Consider the following 14,771-nt stretch of genomic DNA (forward strand, 5'->3'; position numbering starts at 1 on the left):
CTGTTGGCTGTATGAATGTCTTCTTTTGAGAAATGTCTGTTCATATCCTTTGCCCACTTTTTGATGGGGTTGTTTGGTTTTTTCTTGTAAATTTGTTTGAGTTCTTTGTAGGTTCTGGATATTAGCCCTTTGTCAGATGAGTAGATTGCAAAAATGTTCTCCCATTCTGTAGGTTGCCTGTTCACTCTGATGGTAGTTTCTTTTGCTGTGCAGAAGCTCTTTAGTTTAATGAGATCCCATTTGTCAATTTTGGCTTTTGTTGCCGTTGCTTTTGGTGTTTTAGACATAAAGTCCTTGCCCATGCCTATGTCCTGAATGGTATTACCTAGGTTTTCTTCTTGGGTTTTTATGGTATTAGGTCTAACATTTAAGCCTCTAATCCATCTTGAATTAATTTTCGTATAAGGAGTAAGGAAAGGATCCAGTTTCATCTTTCTACTTATGGCTAGCAAATTTTCCCAGCACCATTTATTAAATAGGGAATCTTTTCCCCATTTCTTGTTGTTCTCATGTTTGTCAAAGATCAGATGGCTGTAGATGTGTGGTATTATTTCTGAGGACTCGGTTCTGTTCCATTGGTCTACATCTCTGTTTTGGTACCAGTACCATGCTGTTTTGGTTACTGTAGTCTTGTAGTATAGTTTGAAGTCAGGTAGCATGATGCCTCCAACTTTGTTCTTTTGACTTAGGATTGTGTTGGCAATGCAGGCTCTTTTTTCATCGCATATGAACTTTAAAGTAGTTTTTTCCAATTCTGTGAGGAAAGTCATTGGTAGCTTGATGGGGATGGCATTGAATCTATAAATTACCTTGGGCGATATGGCCATTTTCACGATATTGATTCTTCCTATCCATGAGCATGGTATGTTCTTCCATTTGTTTGTGTCCTCTTTTATTTCACTGAGCAGTGGTTTGTAGTTCTCCTTGAAGAGGTCCTTTACATCCCTTGTAAGTTGGATTCCTAGGTATTTTATTCTCTTTGAAGCAATTGTGAATGGAGGTTCATTCATGATTTGGCTCTCTGTTTGTCTGTTACTGGTGTATAAGAATGCTTGTGATGTTTGCACATTGATGAATGCTTGTGATGTTTGCACATTGATTTTGTATCCTGAGACTTTGCTGAAGTTGCTTATCAGCTCAAGGAGATTTTGGGCTGAGATGATGGGGTTTTCTAAATATACAATCATGTCATCTGCAAACAGGGACAATTTGACTTCTTCTTTTCCTAACTGAATACCCTTGATTTCTTTCTCTTGCCTGATTGCCCTAGCCAGAACTTCCAACACTATGTTGAATAGGAGTGGTGAGAGAGGGCATCCCTGTCTTGTGCCAGTTTTCAAAGGGAATTTTTCCAGTTTTTGCCCATTCAGTATGATATTGGCTGTGGGTTTGTCATAAATAGCTCTTATTATTTTGAGATATGTTCCATCAATACCAAATTTATTGTGAGTTTTTATCATGAAGGGCTGTTGAATTTTGTCAAAGGCCTTTTCTGCATCTATTGAGATAATCATGTGGTTTTTGTCTTTGTTTCTGTTTATATGCTGGATTACGTTTATTGATTCATGTATGTTGAACCAGCCTTGCATCCCAGGGATGAAGCCCACTTGATCATGGTGGATAAGCCTTTGATGTGCTGCTGGATTCTGTTTGCCAGTATTTTATTGAGGATTTTTGCATCAATGTTCATCAGGGATATTGGTCTAAAATTGTCTTTTTTTGTTGTGTCTCTGCCAGGCTTTGGTATCAGGATGATATTGGCCTCATAAAATGAGTTAGGGAGGATTCCCTCTTTTTCTATTGATTGGAATAGTTTCAGAAGGAATGGTACCAGCTCCTCTTGCACCTCTGGTAGAATTCAGCTGTGAATCCATCTGTTCCTGGACTTTTTTTGGTTGGTAGGCTATTAATTATTGCCTCAATTTCAGAGCCTGCTACTGGTCTATTCAGGGATTCAACTTCTTCCTGGTTTAGTTTTGGGAGATTGTAAGTGTCCGGGAAATTATCCATTTCTTCTAGATTTTCTAGTTTATTTGCATAGAGGTGTTTATAGTATTCTCTGATGGTAGTTTGTATTTCTGTGGGGTCGGTGGTGATATCCCCTTTATCATTTTTTATTGTGTCTATTTGATTCTTCTCTCTTTTCTTCTTTATTAGTCTTGCTAACAGTCTATGAATTTTGTTGATCTTTTCAAAAAACCAGCTCCTGGATTCATTGATTTTTTGGAGGGTTTTTTGTGTCTCTATCTCCTTCAGTTCTGCTCTGATCTTAGTTATTTCTTGCCTTCTGCTAGCTTTTGGATGTGTTTGCTCTTGCTTCTCTAGTTCTTTTAATTGTGATGTTAGAGTGTTAATTTTAGACCTTTCCAGCTTTCCCTTGTGGGCATTTAGTGCTATAAATTTCCCTCTACACACTGCTTTAAATGTGTCCCAGAGATTCTGGTATGTTGTATCTTTGTTCTCATTGGTTTCAAAGAACATCTTTATTTCTGCCTTCATTTCGTTATGTACCCAGTAGTCATTCAGGAGCAGGTTGTTCAGTTTCCATGTAGTTGAGCGGTTTTAATTGAGTTTCTTAGTCCTGAGTTCTAGTTTGATTGCACTGTGGTCTGAGAGACAGTTTGTTATAATTTCTGTTTTTTTACATTTGCTGAGGAGTGCATTACTTCCAATTATGTGGTCAATTTTGGAATAAGTGTGATGTGGTGCTGAGAAGAACGTATATTCTGTTGATTTGGGGTGGAGAGTTCTGTAGATGTCTATTAGGTCCACTTGGTGCAGAGTTGAGTTCAATGCCTGGATACACTTGTTAAGTTTCTGTCTCATTGATCTGTCTAATGTTGACAGTGGGGCGTTGAAGTCTCCCATTATATTGTATGGGAGTCTAAGTCTCTTTGTAAGTCTCTAAGGACTTGCTTTATGAATCTGGGTGCTCCTGTATTGGGTGCATATATATTTAGGATAGTTAGCTCTTCCTGTTGAATTGATCCCTTTACCATTATGTAATGGCCTTCTTTGTCTCTTTTGATCTTTGATGGTTTAAAGTCTGTTTTATTAGAGACTAGTATTGCAACCCCTGCTTTTTTTTTGTTCTCCATTTGCTTGGTAGATCTTCCTCCATCCCTTTATTTTGAGCCTATGTGTGTCTCTGCATGTGAGATGGGTCTCCTGAATACAGCAAACTGATGGGTCTTGACTCTTTATCCAATTTGCCCGTCTGTGTCTTTTAATTGGACCATTTAGTCCATTTACATTTAAGGTTAATATTGTTATATGTGAACTTGATCCTGTCATTGTGATATTAGCTGGTTATTTTGCTTGTTAGTTGATGCAGTTTCTTCCTAGCATTGATGGTCTTTACATTTTGGCAGGGTTTTGCAATGGCTGGTACCAGTTGTTTCTTTCCATGTTTATTGCTTCCTTCAGGGTCTCTTGTAGGGTAGGCCTGGTGGTGACAAAATCTCCCAGCATTTGCTTGTCTGTAAAGGATTTTATTTCTCCTTCACTTATGAAACTTAGTTTGGCTGGATATGAAATTCTGGGTTGAAAATTCTTTTCTTTAAGAATGTTGAATATTGGCCCCCACTCTCTTCTGGCTTGTAGAGTTTCTGCCAAGAGATCTGCTGTTAGTCTGATGGGCTTCCCTTTGTGGGTAACCCGACCTTTCTCTCTGGCTGCCCTTAACATTTTTTCCTTCATTTCAACTTTGGTGAATCTGACAATTATATGTCTTGGAGTTGCTCTTTTCGAGGAGTATCTTTGTGGCATTCTCTGTATTTCCTGAATTTGAATGTTGGCCTGCCTTACTAGGTTGGAGATGTTCTCCTGGATGATATCCTGAAGAGTGTTTTCCAACTTGGTTCCATTTTCCCCCTCACTTTCAGGCACCCCAATCAGACGTAGATTTGGTCTTTTCACATAATGCCATACTTCTTGAAGGCTTTGTTCATTTCTTTTTCCTCTTTGTTCTTTAGACTTCTCTTCTTGCTTCATTTCATTCATTTAATCTTCAATCGCTGATACTCTTTCTTCCAGCTGATCGAGTCGGTTACTGAAGCTTGTGCATTTGTCACGTATTTCTTGTGTCATGGTTTTTATCTCTGTCAGTTTGTTTATGGCCTTCTCTGCATTGATTATTCTAGTTATCCATTCTTCCATTCTTTTTTCAAGATTTTTAGTTTCTTTGCGCTGGGTACGTAATTCCTCCTTTAGCTCTGAGAAGTTTGATGGACTGAAGCCATCTTCTCTCAACTTGTCAAAGTCATTCTCTGTCCAACTTTGATCCATTGCTGGCGATGAGCTGCGTTCCTTTGGAGGGGGAGATGTGCTCTTATTTTTTGAATTTCCAGCTTTTCTGTCCTGCTTTTTCCCCATCTTTGTGGTTTTATCTGCCTTTGGTCTTTGATGATGGTGACGTACTAATGGGGTTTTGGTGTGGGTGTCCTTTCTGTTTGTTAGTTTTCCTTCTAACAGTCAGGACCCTCAGTTCTAGGTCTGTTGGAGATTGCTTGAGGTCCACTCCAGACCCTGTTTGCCTGGGTATCAGCAGCAGAGGCTGCAGAAGATAGAATATTGCTGAACAGCGAGTGTTCCTGTCTGATTCTTGCTCTGGAAGCTTCGTCTCAGTGGTGTACCCCGCCGTGTGAGTTGTGGGATGTCGGTCTGCACCTAGTGGGGGATGTCTCCCAGTTAGGCTACTCGGGGATCAGGGACCCACTTGAGCAGGCAGTCTGTCCCTTCTCAGATCTCAACCTCCGTGTTGGGAGATCCACTGCTCTCTTCAAAGGTGTCAGACAGGGTCATTTGCATCTGAAGAGGTTTCTGCTGCTTTTTGTTTAGCTATGCCCTGTCCCCAGAGGTGGAGTCTACAGAGACAGGCAGGCCTCCTTGAGCTGCTGTGGGCTCCACCCAGTTTGAGCTTCCCGGTGGCTTTGTTCCTACTTAAGCCTCAGCAATGGTGGGCGCCCCTCCCCCAGCCTCACTGCTGCCTTTCAGTTAGATCGCAGACTGCTGTGCTAGCAATGAGGGAGGCTCCGTGGGCGAGGGACCCTCCCGGCTAGGTGTGGGATATAATCTCCTAGTGTGCCGTTTGCTAAGACCCTTGGTAAAGCACAGTATTAGGGTGGGAGTTACCCGATTTTCCAGGTGTTGTGTGCCTCAGTTCCCCTGGCTAGGAAAAGGGATTCCCTTCCCCCCTGCACTTCCCAGGTGAGGCAATGCTTTGCCCTGCTTCAGCTCTCGCTGGTCGGGCTGCACCAGCTGACCAGCACTGATTGTCTGGCACTCCCCAGTGAGATGAACCTGGTACCTCAGTTGAAAATGCAGAAATCACCTGTCTTCTGTGTCGCTCGCGCTGGGAGCTAGGGACTGGAGCTGTTCCTATTCGGCCATCTTGTTCCGGGTCCTTGGTAATTGTCTTTGTTTCCTTTTGTTGTTTGTTTTTAAGCAGTAAGATTTTTTTTCTTTTTTTTTTTTTTTTTGAGACGGAGTCTTACTCTGTCACCCAGGCTGGAGTACAGTGGCATGATTATGGCTCCCTGCAACCTCCATTCAAGTGATTTTCATGCCTCAGCTACCCAAGTAACTGGGACTACAGGTGCGTGCCACCATATCGGGCTAATATTTGTATTTTTAGTAGAGATGAGGTTTCGTCATGTTGGCCAGGCTGGCCTCAAACTCTTGACCTCAAGTGATCCACCCGCCTCGGCCTCCCAAAGTGCTGGGATTACAGGCGTGAGCCACCATGCCCAGCCTGAGGTAAGATTTTTATCTCTATAGTTTTCTATTCAAGTTTTCTACTTCTTGAGTCAGTTTTGATTAGTTGTATTTTCTTCATATATGATCCATTTTGTCTGAAATTTCAATTTGAGTGTTATAAAATTCTGACTTGTATTTTCTTATATTTTTCCTATTGTCTTTTATAGCTATAATTATAATTCCCAATGTTGTTTATTGTCTCTTCTTTTTTCTTTGATCAGAATTACCAAAAAAATTTTCTCAAATAACTTCAGTTTGTATCAGTCAATTGTATTGTGATTTTTTTCTTCTCGTCTTGTTTTCTTTCTTTTATTCTTATCTGTATTTTTCCTTCCTTCTATTTTCTTAAGATTCAATTTACTGTTCTTTTTCTATATTCTTGAGTTAAATGTCTAGTTCATTTATCTTAAATCTTCCTTATTTTCGAATATGTATGTGAGCATATAAATGACCCTCTTTAATAACTCTAACCTCATCCCAGGTTTTACATCTGGTGGATTTATTTCCATTCTCATCTACATAATTTGAAGTCATGATTTTTATTTCTTCTTTAACCCAAGAGTCATTTAGAAGAGTCTTTTTTTTTTTTTCAATTTTGGATTCAGTGTGGGGACTGCATTAATGTCTAATTTTATTTCATTATATTGTGTCACCTACTCTTCAAGGTCTTTCTTAATTGTGCATTAAAAAATATCCCTGCAGCTTCTATGGTATCATTGAATTTGACTTTCTTTCCTCTTTTTAATTTTTTTGTATTTTTAATTTTGTGGGTACATAGTAGATGCATATATTTATGGGGTACATGAAATGTTTTGATGCAGGTATGCAATGTGAAATCATTACAGGACTTATCACTTATTCATTTACTTAGGTATTATTTGATTCCTTTATCCAGGATGTAAGCTTCTTGGGAAATGAGACATTGCTTCTTATTTGCTACCACATTTCCAGTACCTCAAACAGGGTCTGGAACATAGTAAGCACTCAATAAATATTTGCTAAATAAATAAATAATGAATAATAAATATGACCCCTATGATTACTCTTTCTACTTCTTTAAAAAAGAAATTGGTGAGATTTAACTGTTGAATAAGCATATTCTAATACCTAGGCACTTTTTAAAACCAAGTGCATTTGAAAAGAATGTTATTTTCTGTTGTGTACAAAGTTGTTTATATTAGAGAAATTAGTTAAAGCTCATCTATTGTGAAATTTAAATCCTCTATCTTTTTGCTAATCTGTGGATTATTGAAAAAGGTGTGCTAAGCCTCCCAACTATGATTGTAGACATAACAATGTTTCCATATATATATAATATTTTGCATTGCATATTTTGAAGCTATAGTTAACTACATAAAAGATTGTGTTATATTTTCTAGGTAATATAACCATACTTAATAATAAGTGTCCTTCTGTGTCCTTCAGTCCTTTCAGTCTGAAATTCTACTCTGTCTTACACTGATAATGCAGTTTCTGCTTTCTTTTTATTAGCTTTTGCCTGGTTTATCTTTTTCCATCTTCTTATTTAATACAGTATAGAGGTATATTTTTATTTTTAACACAATCTGAGAGTCACTGTCTCTTTTTAAGTGAATGCAACCAATTCACATTGTTATTACAATAGATTTGGATTTATTTACGCCATTTGTTTTTGCATTTTCTGTTTACTAGGCTTTTTTGTTCCTTCCCCGCCCACCCCGTGCCCCCCACCCCCACCCCCTGGCTTTGTGTTAGATCAATTTATTTTACCTACAGTGGTTTGGAGGTTATGCATTCCATTTTTATTACACTCCCCCCCCCCCAACTTTTGTCAGCCCTGATAGCTTTTTTCTTTTGCAGATACCTACAAAGAAGTCCTTTTATTTATTTATTTATTTATTTAGACAGAATCTTGCTTGTTGCCTAGGCTGGAGTGCAATGGTGCAATCACAGTTCACTGCGGCCTCAATCTCCCCGGGCCCAAGGATCCTCCCACCTCAGCCTCCTGAGTAGCTGGGACTACACGCATGCACCACCACATGCAGCTAATTTTTTTAATTATTATTTTTCGTAGATATGAGGTTTCACTATGCTGCACAGGCTGGTCTTGAACTCCTGAGCTCAAGATATCCTCCTGCCTGGGCCACCCAAAGTTCTGGGATTACAGGCATGAGCCACTGTGCCTGTCCCTACCAAGCAGTCCTAATTTCTATTCTCCATTCTCTCTAAATCTGAGAGCCTGTTCCATAAAACCTGTTTCAGAGGGACAAATGCCTCTTCCATGTTCCTAGCATACTAGAAGTAGAAGCCAAAGCCATAAGGTTTCCAGCATAAAAAATGGAGGAATAGCTTCATGACCTTGGGGAAGGCAAAGATGCCTTAGAGCATAAAAAGCATTAACAATAAAAGAGAAAATTGATAAATTGGGCTTTATCAAAATTTATATGTTTTGTTCATCCATAGACATTATTAACAAAATGGATAGGTAATGTACAGGCTTAGAAAAATATACTTATAGTACATGTAGCTGACAAAGGACTTATATCCAGAATATATAAAGAACCCCTACAAATCAACAATAAAAAGAAAAATCCATTGTAAAGGGGGGCACAAACTTGAATGGACACTTCACAAAGGTAGATATCTAGTCCTCAACATCTTCAGTAATCAGAGAAATGCAAATAGAAAATACAATGACATTCCACAACACTTCCACTAGAATGGGTGAAATCAAAAGACTAACAGCACCAAATGTTGGTGAGAACATGAAGAAACCAGAATACTAATACATTATCATCACGGGTGTAAAATGGTACAGCCACTTTGGAGAAATCTTTCTCAGGTTCTTATAGTTTAACATTTGCTTACCATACAACCTAACAAGTTCACTTCTGAGTATTATTTAGCCAAAGGAAATGAAAACATGCCTACACAAAGACTTGTATATGAATGTTTATATCAGCTTTATTCATAATAGCTGAAACTCAGAAACAATAAGAGAATGGATAAACAAATTGTTGTACCTATATGCAGTAGAATACTATTCAGCAATAAAAAGTATTAAAGTACTGATACATGCAACAACATAAATCTCAAAAACAGTATGCTTGCCCAGCACAGTGGCTCACACCTATAATCCCAGCACTTTGGGACACTGAGGCAGGTAGATTGCTTGAGCACAGGAGTTTGAGACCAGCCTGGCCAACGTGGCAATACTCCTTCTCTACTATCAATAAAATTACAAAAATTAGCCGGGCGTGGTGGTACACACCTGTAATCCCAGCTAATGGGGAGGCTGAGGCATGAGAACCACTTGAACCCAGGGGGTGAAGGTTGCAGTGAGCCCAGATCGTGCCACTGCACTCCAGCCTGGGTGACAGGGTGAGACTCTGTCTCAAAAAGGAGAATTTAAAAAAAAAAAAAAAAAAAAAGCCAGTATGCTGAGTGAACAGAGCCAGACATAAAAGAGTATCGCAGGATTCCATTACACGAAACCTAAAAGCAAACGAAACTAATCCGTGGTGATAAAAATCAGAAAGTGGTGTTCAGGGGAATAGAGGGGAATCTGACACTGGGCAGGCAAGCGCCAAAATTGAGGCTTAGCCCAGGAGGGTTCTTAGCTTCTCCCAGGAAAGAATTCAAGGGCTAGCAGGTGACATTAGACAGCAACTTTTATTGATGTGGCAGTGTACAGCAGCAGCAGAGGTACTGCTCCTTGCCAAACAGGACTAACCCATTGGCAGTGTGCCCAGAGTAGCAGCCCTGGAGCAGTTCTGCAGCCATATCTATACCCACTTTTAATTATATGCAAATTAAGGGCCAGGTTATTCAGAAATTTCTAGAAAAGGGGTGGTAACTTCCAGGTGTTGCCATGGCCATGGTAAATTGACATGGCACACGGGTGGGCATGTCTTATGGAAAGCTGCTTCAGCCCAGTCCCTGTTTTAGCTAGTCCACAATTTGGTCTGGTGTCTGAGCTCCACCCCTGGAGTAGAGTCCCACCTCCTACCTAAAATTGACTAGAAACAGGCACAAAGGACCTTTCTGGGATGATGAAAACATTCTACATCTTGTTTTGTGTGGTGGTAACATGGGATTATACAATTGTTAGAACTCTTCAAATTGAACATTTAAGATGTGTGTGATATATTGTACATAAATTATACTTCAATATACCTTAATTCCCTCTCCAGAGAAAGCCACTTTATTAGTTTGGTGTGTATCATATCAGACCTTTTTCTATGAGCTTCATGCATATATATGTACCTATAGAAATATTGTTAGAGGGTATCAAATGGTACATATGTTTCACAACTTGGTATTTTCATTCTACGATATATCTTGCGGCTCTTTTCTTGTCAATAAATATTGATCCTTTTAACTGTTGTATTGTATTCCATAGTGTGGCTATAGTATGGTTTATTTAGCCATTCCTCTACTGATGGACATTTAGGTTTTCTTTAATTTTAAGCAATAAAAAAACAATGCTGCAAAAATTATCTTTGCAAATTTTGGCAATTGAGTAACTGATAAGTGGTATAACAATGTTGCAGATTACATTTCTCTATTAAGTAGTGAGGTTGAGCCTCTGTTCACGTTTATTGGTTACTTGTAGCTCTGTAAATTGCCTGTTCACATGCTTTGCCCGTTTTCCTGGCACAAAGGATATTATCTTTATCTTACTGATTTTGCCAAAGGGCTGTATTTAGTATAGATAGTACTTGTTTCTCTGTTTCATATGTTGCAAATATTTTCTCCCAGTCTGTAGCTTGTTTTAATCTTGTTTATGTTGTCTTTCTACATACTGAAGTTTTTCCATTTTGATGTAGTTAAATGCATCAGTCTTTTTATTTATGGCTTTTTTCTTCCCCAACCGAAGCCTATGAAAAATACTCTCCCAGCTCGAGAACATCCTGGCTAACACGGTGAAACCATGTCTCTACTAAAAATACAAAAGATTAGCCAGGCGTGGGGCGGGCGCCTATAGTCCCAGCTACTCGGGAAGCTGAGGCAGGAGAATGGCGTGAACCTGGGAGGCGGAGCTTGCAGTGAGCCAAGATGGCGTCCACTCCAGCCTGGGCGACAGAGCAAGACTCCGCCTCAAAAAAAAAAAAAAAAAAGGAAAAGAAAAGAAAAATACTCTCCTAAGGACAGGCATGGTGCCTCACACTTGTAATCCCAGCACTTTGGGAGGCCAAGGCGGGTGGGTCGCTTGAGACTAGTTCGAGACTAGCCTGGGCAACATGGTGAAACCTCGTCTCCACAAAAAATACGAAAATTAGTCAGGCATGGTGGCGCATGCCTATAGTCCCAGCTACTTGAGAGGCTGAGGCTGGAGGATCACTTGGACCCAGGAAGGCCGAGGCTGCAGTGAGCCATGATCACATCACTGCACTCCAGCCTGGGCGACAGAATGAGACCCTGTCTCCAAAAAAAAAAAAAAAAAAAAAGGAAAAAGAAAAAAAGAAAGAAAGAAAGGAGAAGAGAAAAGAAAAGAAAAATACTCCCCTATACTGCTATAGTACTATTGTAAGTTCTAAAAATCTATTTGGAACTTAATAAATGGCATAAGATAGGACTCTGATTTTTTTTTCATATGGATACCCAGATTCCCAGGAGCATCTATTGAAGAGATCCTTTCCCCTATTTGAACTTGAAATGCAACCTTTACCATACACTTAACTAAATGCCATGTACTTTACCCATATATACTTGTATCTATATGAGAATATATAGGTTAAATACAAGGATCATATTGCACATACTATTCTGCATTATGTTCTTCCTCAAATTAATTATAAATTTAGCACTATCCGATCAAACCAATTCATTTTAACTAACACTCAAAACAACAGTTTGAACTGGAACGTAATTTCTTACATTTTCTAAATCTGTTGGACCCAAAACAATGACTAAGTGGAGCAACACTTTCAGTAGAGGAAAAGAATTAGGCAGTTACCTGCCTTTCCAGCAGAAACCATGTTTTGGGTAACCAAAAAGCCCAGTTAATGAGGGAAAGTGCTTCCTTCTAGATTAGGAGAATGTTAAGTAATACACACATAAAAATGATAGAATTCAAAAATTATCATTTTATGACACCGTCCCCCCCAACACCATAAAATAATTGATTCAGAAAAGGATCATGGATGGATGCTTGTATCATCAGGTGCTAGCCATGAGGGAAAAACATAACTTTACAAAAGAGGAATTATATCATCATCACCAGCTTAACCCAGTTTGATACGTTTGGTTGGAATTTTTTTCCTAGCTTCTTGAGATAGATGCTTTGATGGTCTCTTTCCAGTCTTTTAAAAATTCATAGGTTTTGGCCGGGTGTGGTGACTCATGCCTGTAATTCCAGCATTTTGGGAGGCCAAGGCGGGCAGTTCACTTGAAGCCAGGAGTTTGAGACCATCCCGGCCAACGTGGTGAAGCCCCATCTCTACTTAAAATACAAAAATTAGCCGGGCATGGTGGTGCACGCCTGTAATCCCAGCTACTCAGGTGGCTGAGGCATGAGAATCGCTTGAACCCGAGAGGTGAAGGTTGCAGTGAGCCAAGATCACACCATAGCACTCTAGCCTGGACAACAGAGCGAGACCCTGTCTCAAAAGAAAAATCATAGGCTTTTAAAAATCAAGGGCATTTTTTAATTATGTTCTTAATATTTGTGTATTTATCTATATATAATTTTACCTAAATTTTTAAAAATACAAAAATAAAAAGGATTCAACATGGAATAAGACAAGGCCACTACTATCTCATTTGTCGCCCTTGCATGAATTAGACAAAAGAGATTCCTCTAGGAAGATGCCACCCAGTTGGCACATGGCTTTGTGCAAATTAACAAAAGGGATTAATTACAAATTAGCAAAAGGGATCACTGTAATCAGGTTTATTGATGTATAATTTATACACAGTAAATTTTGCTCTTCTAGGGTGTAAAGTTTTATGAGTTTTGGCAAGTGTATGTAGTCATGTAACTACCACCATGATCAAGATATGGAATGTTTTCATTACCCCACCAAGTGCCCTTGTACCATAGTCAACCCTCTCTCTTCAGCCTCAACCCCCCAAAACCACTGATCTGATTTCTGTCCTACAATTTTTGCTTTTCTCAGAATGTCATATAAATGAAACAAGACTTTTTATGTCTGAGATTCATTTAACATAGTGCTTTCGAGCTTCATTCATGTTGTTGCTTGTATTAATTGCTTGGTCTTTCTTATTGCTAAGTTGTATGCCGTTGTATAGTACAATTTATTTATTCACTCACCACATGATGGACACTTGAGTTGTTTCTGGGTTAGGCCAATTACCAAGAAAGCTGCTATAAATATTTGCATGCAAGTCTTTGTGTGGACCTATGTTTTTATTTCTCTTGTTTAAATACTGAGCAGTGGGATTGTTGGGTCACATGGGAAGTGTATGTTTAACTCCATACAAAACTATTTTCCAAAGTGGCTGTACCATTTTACATTCCCACTAGAATCATATGAGAGTTCCAGTTGCTGCAATTCTCACACGCACTTGGTTTTGTCATTTTTAAAGCCACTCTAACAGATGCAGCTATTCTAATCTTTGACCTGTATTTCTAAAATTCAGTTGTTTGTTTTCTTAATATCGAATTGTGAGAGCTCTTTACATATTCTGGATAAAGTCCTTTATTAGCTTTGTTAAGTTAAAGATATTTCATTCCTGTCTATAGTTCAGCTTTTCATTTTCTTAACAGCACCTTAGAAAAGGCAGTAGTTTTTATTTGGGTACATCCAGTTTATTTATTCACCATTTATGGTTTGTCCTATTTGTGTCCTACCAAAAATTGTTTGCCAAACACAAGATCACAAATATTTTCTATTATATTTTCTTCTAGTCATTTTATAATTTTAATAATCTTAATGATTATTAATAATTTTAAAGTTGTAGCTTAATTTTGCAATAGCTAAAGGATATAGTCTGTGTTATTTCAACCTTTGCAGTTTGTTGAGACTTACTTTATGCCTTTCATGTAGTGAAATTTTGTAGATGTTCCTTGTACCTAAAAATAAACTGTATTCTGCAGTTTTAGAATGCAGGGTTCTACATTTGTCAGTTATGTTAAGATTACTTGTGCAATTCAAATATTTGATAGTCTTACTTATTTTTGTCTTATTTTATCAATACTGAGAAAAGTTGGTACAATGAAACACCATGCGGCTATAAGAATGAACACACTACTGCCGCATGTAACCAAATGGATGAATCTCACAAACATAATGTTGAGTTATATTATTAAAAGTTGTATTATTAGATGCATGCAAATTTAGAATTATTTGATCTTCCTGCTGAATTGACTCTTTTATCATTACGAAATGTCCCTTTTTGTCTTTACTACCACTTCTTGCTTTAAAGTCTACTTTATCTGATATTAATACAACTACATCAGCTTTTTTGTTAATATTTGCATGGCATATCTTTTTCCATCTTTTTACTTTTAGCCTTCTGTGGCTTCATATTAAAAGTGGATCTCTTATAAGCAACATATAGTTATTTTTTAGTCCATTCTGAGAAGTTTTGTGTTTTAACTGGAATGTTTGGCGCTTACCTACAATATATATTATAGATGGTATATTTGGTATATTGGGGCTTAAATCTACCATCTTACTATTTGCTTTGCATTTGTTCTTCCTGTTGTATATTGCTTTTTCTCTTTTCTCTTGCCCTCTTTTGAATTGCATAATGATTTTTTATAATTCAATTTTCCCCATTATCTATGATTCATGTAGTGGTTACCTTAGAGAATAAAAAATACATCCTAGACATTACTCAAGCCTAGTATAAATTTTACCACATTGTCTGACTATAGCACACTCCTAAATTAGTATTAGATCCCTTGCTTGCATTCCACACTCCATCTGTGATTCCAAAGCCTGTGAGTTTTTCTATATATATTACTGCCTTGGAGACCAAGTGATGTTGGTCATACACCTTGGCCCTTTAGCACAAAGAAAGGGATTTTATCTCCATCAAGAGAGATTTATAAACTGGTACCCATA

The sequence above is a fragment of the Chlorocebus sabaeus genome, chromosome X, assembly GCF_047675955.1.
Source record: "Chlorocebus sabaeus isolate Y175 chromosome X, mChlSab1.0.hap1, whole genome shotgun sequence".
NCBI classification, from domain to species: Eukaryota; Metazoa; Chordata; class Mammalia; order Primates; family Cercopithecidae; genus Chlorocebus; species Chlorocebus sabaeus.